Source organism: Belonocnema kinseyi, chromosome 2 (assembly GCF_010883055.1).
Source record: "Belonocnema kinseyi isolate 2016_QV_RU_SX_M_011 chromosome 2, B_treatae_v1, whole genome shotgun sequence".
NCBI lineage: Eukaryota > Metazoa > Arthropoda > Insecta > Hymenoptera > Cynipidae > Belonocnema > Belonocnema kinseyi.
Window position 1 is genome coordinate 152,642,092 of NC_046658.1, and position 10,025 is coordinate 152,652,116.

Genomic DNA, 10,025 nt, shown 5'->3' on the forward strand with positions numbered 1-10,025 from the left:
TGACTGCACCATATATCCAGTCGGGAGTGGTGCTGACTGAAAACAGATGATTTGGAGCGATTCGCGCGCCATCTGTTGGTCATTCTAAGGACTTATTGAACTTCCCTCGTACTTCATATCTTTCAGAGTAGGATTTTATTTATCAATTACATAAATTCATTCAAACAGGATTCTACTTTAGTTTCGAATTAGTTTTGAGTAAAATGTTGCATTCCTTAATCACTATAATTGTTCGCATCAGCAAAATTAAGTACCTATGATACTCAGCTGAAGATAAATAGTTAACGTTAAACAGTGATTATTATATAAATCGCATTCCTGTAAATTATCGGTTATAATCTATAACATTTCGAATAGTATCCCTTACGTCTCATGCAACAAAAACTTTTAAAAAAACAGCAAGACAAATTTTAAATTGGTGAAATTCGGATTCTAAGTTCAAATTATTTTTAGAAGGTCACGGAGTAATCGCAATAGTTTTTTTCATAAGAGCAAAAAGTTAAAAAATATATTTAAAACGTATACTTCCTGTTGACTGCTACACTTGAAATGCATTGTATGTAAGCAACAGTCAACACGCGTTAAAGGTCTTATGTATTTTTTTAAACTATTTACCGTTGCAAAAAAAATATTTTGATTACTCCAGGACCTTCTGATGGAAATTTTTACGTGGAATCTGAATTTCACAAATTTAAAAGTTGATCTTACTGTTTTTTTTTGTTGCGTATAATAGAAGGAATGAATACTATGAGAATACTCTATAGAGTATCCTTTCCGTTCACACTGTCCGCTAGGGTTAAATATCATTGTTGCGAACTATAACTATTTTTTGTTGCTAACTCATTATCTTACTCAATCTGATCAATATTCTTAAATAATATTCGTCTTGACCTGTTGCTTTAAAAAAAATGAAAAAAAAACTTTAAAAAACTTTCCACATTAAAAAATAAAATGTAATGAAATTTTGCTACATTGTTTTGTCAAGTCTGATGAGAAACTTGAATTCTCGAGAAAAAAAATCACTCGAGGACTCACCAGTTAGTATATGTTGATTTAAGTTGATAATATTAATATTCAAAGTAATCAAAACTATTATCATAAAACTAATATTTTGCATTTTGTAAAGCATTTCTGATGTGATGACACTGAGGACAGTGGCTACGTAGTAACTCCTCGCCATCGAATCAAAATGCCATGCTATGATAAATACCAAAGCTATTAGATTCGAGGAAACGTGTTTTGAATTCTATAACTGTTCGTATATAATAAGCATTCGATTATACACTTTGCCTGAAAGGACTAGGTATTATATATATATATATATAATGCCTGGATTTTATAATTTGCCTGTAACATATATATACATATAAAATGTAAAGGAGATTGAAATAAAATTGAGTAAGAGTCATTGAAAGAATATTTTTATTTGACTGATTCAAATATGTCTTATGATACATTTCTATTTGAAGACAAAATAATAAATAATTTATATTTTACCATTTCTGGCAATATCGAAATGTCCCATGGAATAGTTTTCTATAACCAGATTGGTCGTCTTTGTAGAACCCAGTCAGGAACATGATCACTGGTGCCCCAAACTCTTAGAGCGCCATGAAGGCATCGAAAGACGCCGGTCTTTATTTCAGCAAGTACAGAGACTACACTAGGATTATTATCCCTATTTGGCTCAATAAGAAATAGTTGTGCATGGTAAACATAAGCACCGCTTATTATGAAAACCTCAGAGGTTGGATTCTCATAATCTGGCCCTTGATACATATGTGGAAGGTAAATTCGGAATCTTGCAGAAAATTTTTTGTGGTCCCTTTGTGGCGGAAGATGCATGCCAGGATCAGAAACTGATATCCACGCACGGTCTGGTCCAAAAGGTTCGCTTGGTAGATCACGGAACACCCAAACAGGCCAACTAGAGTTTTCATGAAGTATTCCAACATCAATGTAGGTTTTGCCTTGAACCATGACAGAAATGATGCTTCCTGGGCAAATTCTGTTGAAATGATCACTTGGTAGAGGTGGTGGTGCATTTGGATTTCGCATCATATCTAATTTAATAAAAAAAGAGATTTAATTTTTTTATATGGGGGAAGATATCTTTTATTAATCACCGCGAAATTGGACTAAGCGATTCATTGTCTGGTGAACTGAGAAAAAAATTAGCATTCGCCACAAAATCATTTTGTTGAGCAATTTTCGTTATCAGTGCAAAACTTTGGTTGTTAGCACATTTTTTTTTGGTCAAACAAAATATTTTGTTCTTAATACAAAATCATTTTGTTAAGCCTTATTTTGTTTTCATAAACAAATTTTTATCGACCCAACAAAAATATTTAGTTAGACCAACGAAATATGCAACCACGCATGCGCACTCGTTCATTGGGATGACGTACACGCGTGTGCAAGTTGATTTCCATGATGGCGGATAATACCGGTGAAGTTGCGTGTTCCGTTATCTTCATACGTGTTTAATATTATCAAAGTGATACAAATGAGTGATAAGATCATAATTAATAAATAAGTGATGTGAATAAACATGGATAACCCGACGCATCGAGTTCTGGCGCAGTGCGATCTGCAATGATTGATCAGCGCCTTTAAAAATAAGAATCCAACTCTTAACCTAAAATGTGTATGTAGACGCAGGTTTTAAAACTTTAATAATTGTAAATAGCTCGTAAAAAAATAGTTTATTTGTCTATTTGTCGCAGAGTACACAACTTTGTATTTCGTTTCACAGAGATTAAGATGCGTTTGAGGACAATAAATTAAAGGTATTTTTTACCGTAAATGACTTTCAGCAACAAAATAGTTGATTTTGACGACTGATTCGGGTTTTAAGAGTACAAAAGGTATGCTTTTCACATAAAATATATGTAACTGCGTCGCCAAATTATTTTGTTAAAACAACAAAACTATTTATTTAGGAAAACCAGTTAAATAAGCAAAATATTGTACTAGGTTGACAAAAGAATTTCATGGACTCAACAAAAAAATTTGGTTATGCTAACAAAACAGTTTTGCTTAGCTAAAAACAGGTCTCAACAAAAAAATTTTGTTAGCTCAACAAAATAGTTTTGTTGCACGAAGAGCAACCAAATTATTTTGTTAAGGTAAAAATTTTCAGCCTAACAGTTTTCTTAGTGTAGATTTTTAAGAATAAACTACAAAAACAAATTCAAATAATCTACTGATTCCTGAAATATGTTACTTTATCTGACCTTATTTTATAATAATATTGTAAAAACATACATTTGATTCATAAACAACTAATTATCGTCTCCTTAAGTGTGAACTACTTCACCTTAATATCTGTGGCTAAGTTGCTCACTTATGAAAAAAAGTTTGGAAACAATTCTCGAAATGAAAACTTTACAGAAAATGCAATTAATTACAAGGTTTCTTATAAATGGTGTTTTTGGTCTTTTAACCGATATGATTATCGAAAGAAACATTTATGCATTTGGTAAATTTATTGCTGTTTCCCCTACACAATGAGAAAAATATTCATAGATTTTATTCGATTTCTGGAAATTATGACACGTTGCACAAATTTGCTCCAAAATATGTAAGCCAAGATTTTCAAGAGTTTCTTTACACAATCTAACTAACCAAAATTAAAAGACTGACAATCTGATTCACAAAAAGAATAGTAAACTTTTTCAGGTGGGCTGTCTCAAATTTTATTGAATTTACAAAAATTATTCACATTAAAATAAAAATTTAACCTACTATATAAGTGTGCTGTCGAATTCATTACTTCCATCATCAAATTATTAAAGAGTTAGAAAAGAAAAAAATTCAGATTTTTTGAAATACTTATATTTTATTTTAATTTTTCAGAATTTGAAACAAATTTAAGAAAGTTTAAAAGAATTTAAAAAGGTATTTATAAGGTTTTGAATTTTTTAAAAGATTTATTTTTGAATTCGAAAAGATTTTAAAGAATTCATAACAAAATTCAGATTTTGATGATTCCGAATAGCAAGGTTTTTAAGGATTTTTAAAGAATTCGAGTAAACAAAAAAAATTCTTGAGATTCCTGGATAACGTATTTGGTCAAATATTTTAAAAATTGCATAAGAAAATTTAATTGTTGAAATTTAACTTTGTTAAATTTAGAAATTTAACCTTGACCTTTATTCAAATATTTTAATTAAAAAACCAAATGAAATACTTTCAGTTGAAGCTTTATGAATAATTAAAGGCTATAAAATGAAAAGCAATTTTGCATAAAATGTTTAAAATTAAACTATTTAAAATTAGGGGAAGAGTTGAGTGATTTATTCAATTGTTATTAAGTCAAATTTCTAAGTGTCGTATTTTCATTTTTTCATAGTAAAATTTCAGTTTTAAAATTTGAATGATTCAGTGGAATAGAAGTTTCTAATTCACCCAATCATTTATTTCATAATTCGAGATACAAGAATTGAATTGGAACCTATATATTTAAATAATTTTAAATTTAAGCGTTTAAAATTGATTCGATAATTCCCCTAAATATCGAGTTACTTTCAATAACTTTCTATAAATTATCAAAAGTTTGCAGAAGTTCGGCCAATTTTGTAGATACTCTAAATTTAGAAAATGTCAAATATTTTGAAAATTCCTGAAAATTTTATCATTTTGTTAATTCAAAATTCATCATTATTTTCATGTTTTCTTAATTATTCATAAATTACCGAGAAATTATCATAATTGATCATAAACTCTTGAAAAGCTGTAAAAATTGTTAGCCCCCTAAATTTCTGTGAACATGTGAATTTTTCTTTAATTTCTATATTCATAAATTATAAACATTTAGAAAATACTTAATACATCATAAATTCAACATGAATTCAGAAAATTTTATTATTATTTGTACCCACATTTAGTATCAATCACAACTATTTATCAGAAATTGATACGAATTAACAAACATTTTCGGAAATTGAGAAAATTTTGAATATATTATCAAATGTTTATAAAGATGCAAATTTTTTTAAATATTATCATATATATTATAACTTTTTTCTTAAAGTTTCGATTTGATTGATATGAATTGTTTAAAACTCTTGTTGATGCTTCTGAAAAAACCTTATCAAATAATTATATTATTATTATTATTACTTTAATTCAATTATTAAAGAACTAGGCTTGCGTTTGATTATTCTGGAGAAACAATTAATATAATAAATATAATTAGGTACATTATTCTAGTTAAAACTCTATTTAATTCTAATGGTAAGTAAGAATAAAGCCTTGACATACAAAACATAAAACTTATCAATTATACAGTTTTAATATAATTTTCCAAACATTACGGAATGCGCAATTTTTTAATTATTACTTTAAAATTGTCTGATTACGAAGTTTTCAATAGAAAATTGTAGACATTTTTCCAAACTCACTCGAATTATTCTTAAGATTTTTTTTTTATTTTGAAAAGGAGAACAAATTGTATTAAAATCTTTTTCATTCAAACAAAAACTTTCAGGATTCTTTTGAAACTTGAAACGTTATGAAGTCTGCTTAAATATTATTTAAAAATAAATTGTTGAAAATAGAAACTCATTTGAGATTTTCTAGAAATTTTGGAACAATTTTCAAATATCTTGAAATTTTTCAAAATTTGCACAAATCATCGTTTTTTCAAACTTTCGAAATTTTTTTGTGGGAAATATACATCTTTTAAAGTAATTCCAAGTTTTCCTGATTTTTTTTCAAATTTAAAAAAATAAAAAATTGCTTATGCAAAATTGATAAATTATATTTCCTTAGCGAAATATTAAGAACATCCATTATTTCTCAATATTAGGAAATATTTTACATGTAAAACTTTCTCTTTTATCAGCAATGTTCAGAAACATTTAAAAATGAAATTCAACATCGCTTCTAGTAAAAAATTAAACTGGTAATTTTGAATTGAAAATTCATCTTTCGGTGTTGAGAATTAAACTGAATTATTCAGAAGTCACACTAATTTGTGAAAATGTATGACATTGGCTTAAAATTGTTAAAAATTCGTTTTTTCGTTCAAAATTAATGTTTTTTTTTTTCTGAAAACTTAAATATTCTATTTTTTATTTAAAATTTAAATATTTGGATGAAATCTCCTCTCGTTATAGGATGAGAATTTAAACAAAAAAGATTGACAACGTATTAGGTATTGATGGATAGAGGACTTATTTGACTATAATAATAAAAAATGTTATAATAATTAATCAAATTTCATTTCAAAATCGTAAGCAAAATTCAGTTAGCAACTAAATCCTCTATCCAACAATACCTAATAAGTTTTTAAAAAAATTTTTATATAAAGACGACGGACATTATATATAATGCCTAGATATGTTATATAATGCCCGCATTATATGCTTTCCCTGTAACATATATACACATAGAGAGCTAAGACTGATCAAATTGATTGATAGATTTGAATTGTCAGAAGTTACATACGTCTCATTATCAAATTATATATTTCTTATAATTGTTCATAATTTTTCAATTAATTAAATAAAGCTAATGTTAGCTAGAAAATGTATAAGAAAGACCAGCACTAATTTTTCCATGCATTGTCATAGATTTCTACGAATTCAAATAAATTTCTACAAATTTTTCAAATGTTTTAAATTTATAAAATTTAAACAAATTATTTTTTCTGTTATTATAAAAATTATGTTTTCGGGTTTGCTTCAAAAACGTAACATGCTACGACATTTCATTCCGAGAGAAATTCAGAAATTATATATCATGTGTGAATATGTACTTTTTTTATTTAAACTTTGAAACTCTTTTCAAACCACTTCAAGTACTAACACTATTCGCAAAGAAAAATCAATCGTTAGTTACGAAATGAGATTTGAATTTTTTTGATAATGACAGAAAACAATTTTTAGTTAAAAAATTTAATATATACTTACATTCACGATTAACATTTTTACTGTGGAGTCCTAATGAGTGCATCCGTATATCTATCTCATCCATAGTGCTTACTGTAATAAAATAAATAAAAGCATTTTTCAGTCAAGAATTTTTTTAACGAACCCCAAAAATTTGCTATTCCTCCAAACCAAATGTACCTCAAATTTAATCTTAAAGTCAGTTCATATTAACCGAGGTACCAAAATGTCGATGAAGCAAATATATTTTGAGCTTGTTGTAAATTGACTTGGTTGAAAATATAGTATTTTTAGTAAGTTTAGAAAATTATAATACACTAACGTCCAAGGCTAGAACTTGAAGCGGAGTCGTTACGTTCATAGTTTGTTGGTGTTGAAGGTGGTACTGGTACCCCAGCAGCTCTATCTGCAAGATAAAATGTAGGAATTTTTAATATATAATTTTTTCAAAGAAACTTCAAATTTTTTAAATTTTAGACCCTGAAGCCCCCTACATAAGGGAAACCGACCATTGCTGGGGCGGTTGGGAAAGCTAACCCACATAAACACAATTTTAAAATGGTGAATTAGAATTGTTTGTGAAAAAACCGTTATAAAACATGACTTAAACAATACTTTACTGATTAGTACAAAGAATACTTAATTAATTTTATAGTTAATTAATATAAATGATTATCTTTAAAGCTATTTATATCGCCTATTAGTGGGACAAGAATTGTCGGGGATATCCCTAAGTGGGACACATAATAAGCCAATTTTAGGACAAGAAAAATCCAATGTGTTTATCAAAATAAAATGGCACAAAAAACTTACAATTGTAGAATACATTGTAAAGCAAGTGTGGATTGTTATAAATCATGAGGAATTTATTTTTCTCCATTTTTTAATAAAATTTATATTTACATTTTTCGTGACAAAATAACAAGATATTATAAAATTAAATTCAATACAAGTGGGCAGAAAAATCGGCGACGTATTTACGACATCGTTACGACATCTTTCAGACAATTTTACGACATCAGATGTCCGTGTGGTAATGTTGCCTTCACAATATCATAAAGGCGTCGTCACATCATACGACGTTTTTAAAATATGGTAACTACACCTTAACTACATGGACATAGGATATCGTAAAGTTGTCGTAAATAGGTCGTAACGATGTCGTAAAGACGTTGCTAAATTTTGTGCCCATTGGGTTAATATTAAAAATATTGTTTATAAGCTCCGCGCTTGAAGTTTAATTGATTACTTATTTTTTAAATGTCGTTCAAAGTAGCTTATTGAAACCTCTAATTCTAACCTTAAGTTTAGCCAAATCCTTAGGTAAGTAATTTAATAGTCACTTATAAAATTTATTTTTAATCAAATTTGTAAGTATGCATTAATGTAGGTTAATATTATCGATTTACTTGCAACTTTAACTGTTTGGTTGTAAATTTTGATAGAGAATTCACCTGAATTTAAATTATTATCTAAATTGAAAAACGCATTCAACCGATTTCAATTATCAGGGTGAAACATATATTTTTTTTAAAGAAAACTCTTATTTTGTTGACAAATCATCTCTTTTAGGAAAATTTGTATTTGTTTTGGTCACAAGTCGAACTCTTTGGGTGAAAAATCGTTTATTTTTTTATAATATATTAAAAAATGGATTTCATTGTTTTTAATTTATAATTAAAACATTAAGATAAAAACGAATTTTCAATGAAACGGTTCAAGCCTTAACATAAACAGGTTAATTTCAGTCAAGAAAGAACGAAAATTTTAACCAAACTGTTAAATTTTCCATTTAGAAAGCCCAGTTCTCTTCAAAACAGTATTGATTTAATTAGAAAATATAAATTTTAAACAGAAAAGTTAATTTATTTAACTTATTTAAAAAAGTAAATCGATAATATTAATCTCATTAAGATTAAGAATATTTAGTATTGAATAATAATGCATATTAACTCATTTCTATTGAAAAATTTAATTTATGAGTTTCTAAAAAAGGACTTACCTAATTAGTTGGCAAAATATGAGGTTAGAATTGGAGGTTTCAATAAATTACTATGAACAACTTTTTTAGAAAAAATAATCAATGGAACGGCCAGAATGATCTTATAAACAATATTCACAACCAATGAAATAAAATCGCTAAAAAAGTTATGAATTTTATTCTTAAACATATTAAAAAAATGCAAACACATTAGAAAATGGCGAATTTGGCAGAAGTTCATTCTCAGATTTTAATGAGTATTTTTTATTATTTTTTACTAAATGTATAATTTGTCAGAACATAAATAAATAATGGTAATAAATTCAAAAGAACTCAAAAATACTTGACAATTTGTGCTTTTATGATTTATCTATTATTATAAAAGATACTCAGCGATATTTATTATTGTCTCAGAATTGGACATACTTTTTACGCTATCCCAATAATGGTCGGTTTACCTGTCTCTGGTCTAATTACCTCTTTTCAGAAAATCTCCTTATAATTCATTTGAGTTTTAAGATCTGTTAAATTCATTGCTTAATATTCATTCTGTTTTAAAACCTATTAATTTATTTCAGTCTGGACATTTAAAAAATATATTTGGAAATATTTTATTCATTTTTTAAATTTTCTTCTACTATAATTCAATCTTATAACATTGTTATATACTTGGCTAATTTGAACATCAGTTACAAAAATAGAAGAATTGTTTATATCAATAATAATATAGTAGCGGTAGGGCTTGAGCTTTCCTCTCATGACTTTGACGCCTATGTTGGCGGTAGCATTGCTACTAAAGGGGTTTTCCATGCCAAATAGGCTGATAATGAAAAAGGAGAGTGACTAAGAACACCAAAACCCAAATAATAAAGGAGAGTATATTAAAGAGATTGAAACGCTTGTCGCTACCCGAGGATCGTCGAAGCGCCCCTGAAGTCACAATTGGGGGCCACAGCATGCGGGACGGTAACGATGGTGAGCTGCGAGATGGTCAGACAGATCTCACTAATCAAACAGCTGATCAGCAAGAACATCTGTGTCAAACGGTAAGCAGTGAACGTTTGAAACGAAAATGGAAAAAGAATACAACTTAAGAACGTGAAGGACATCAGGACTAATCTACACGTTACAGAAGACCAAGCAATGGA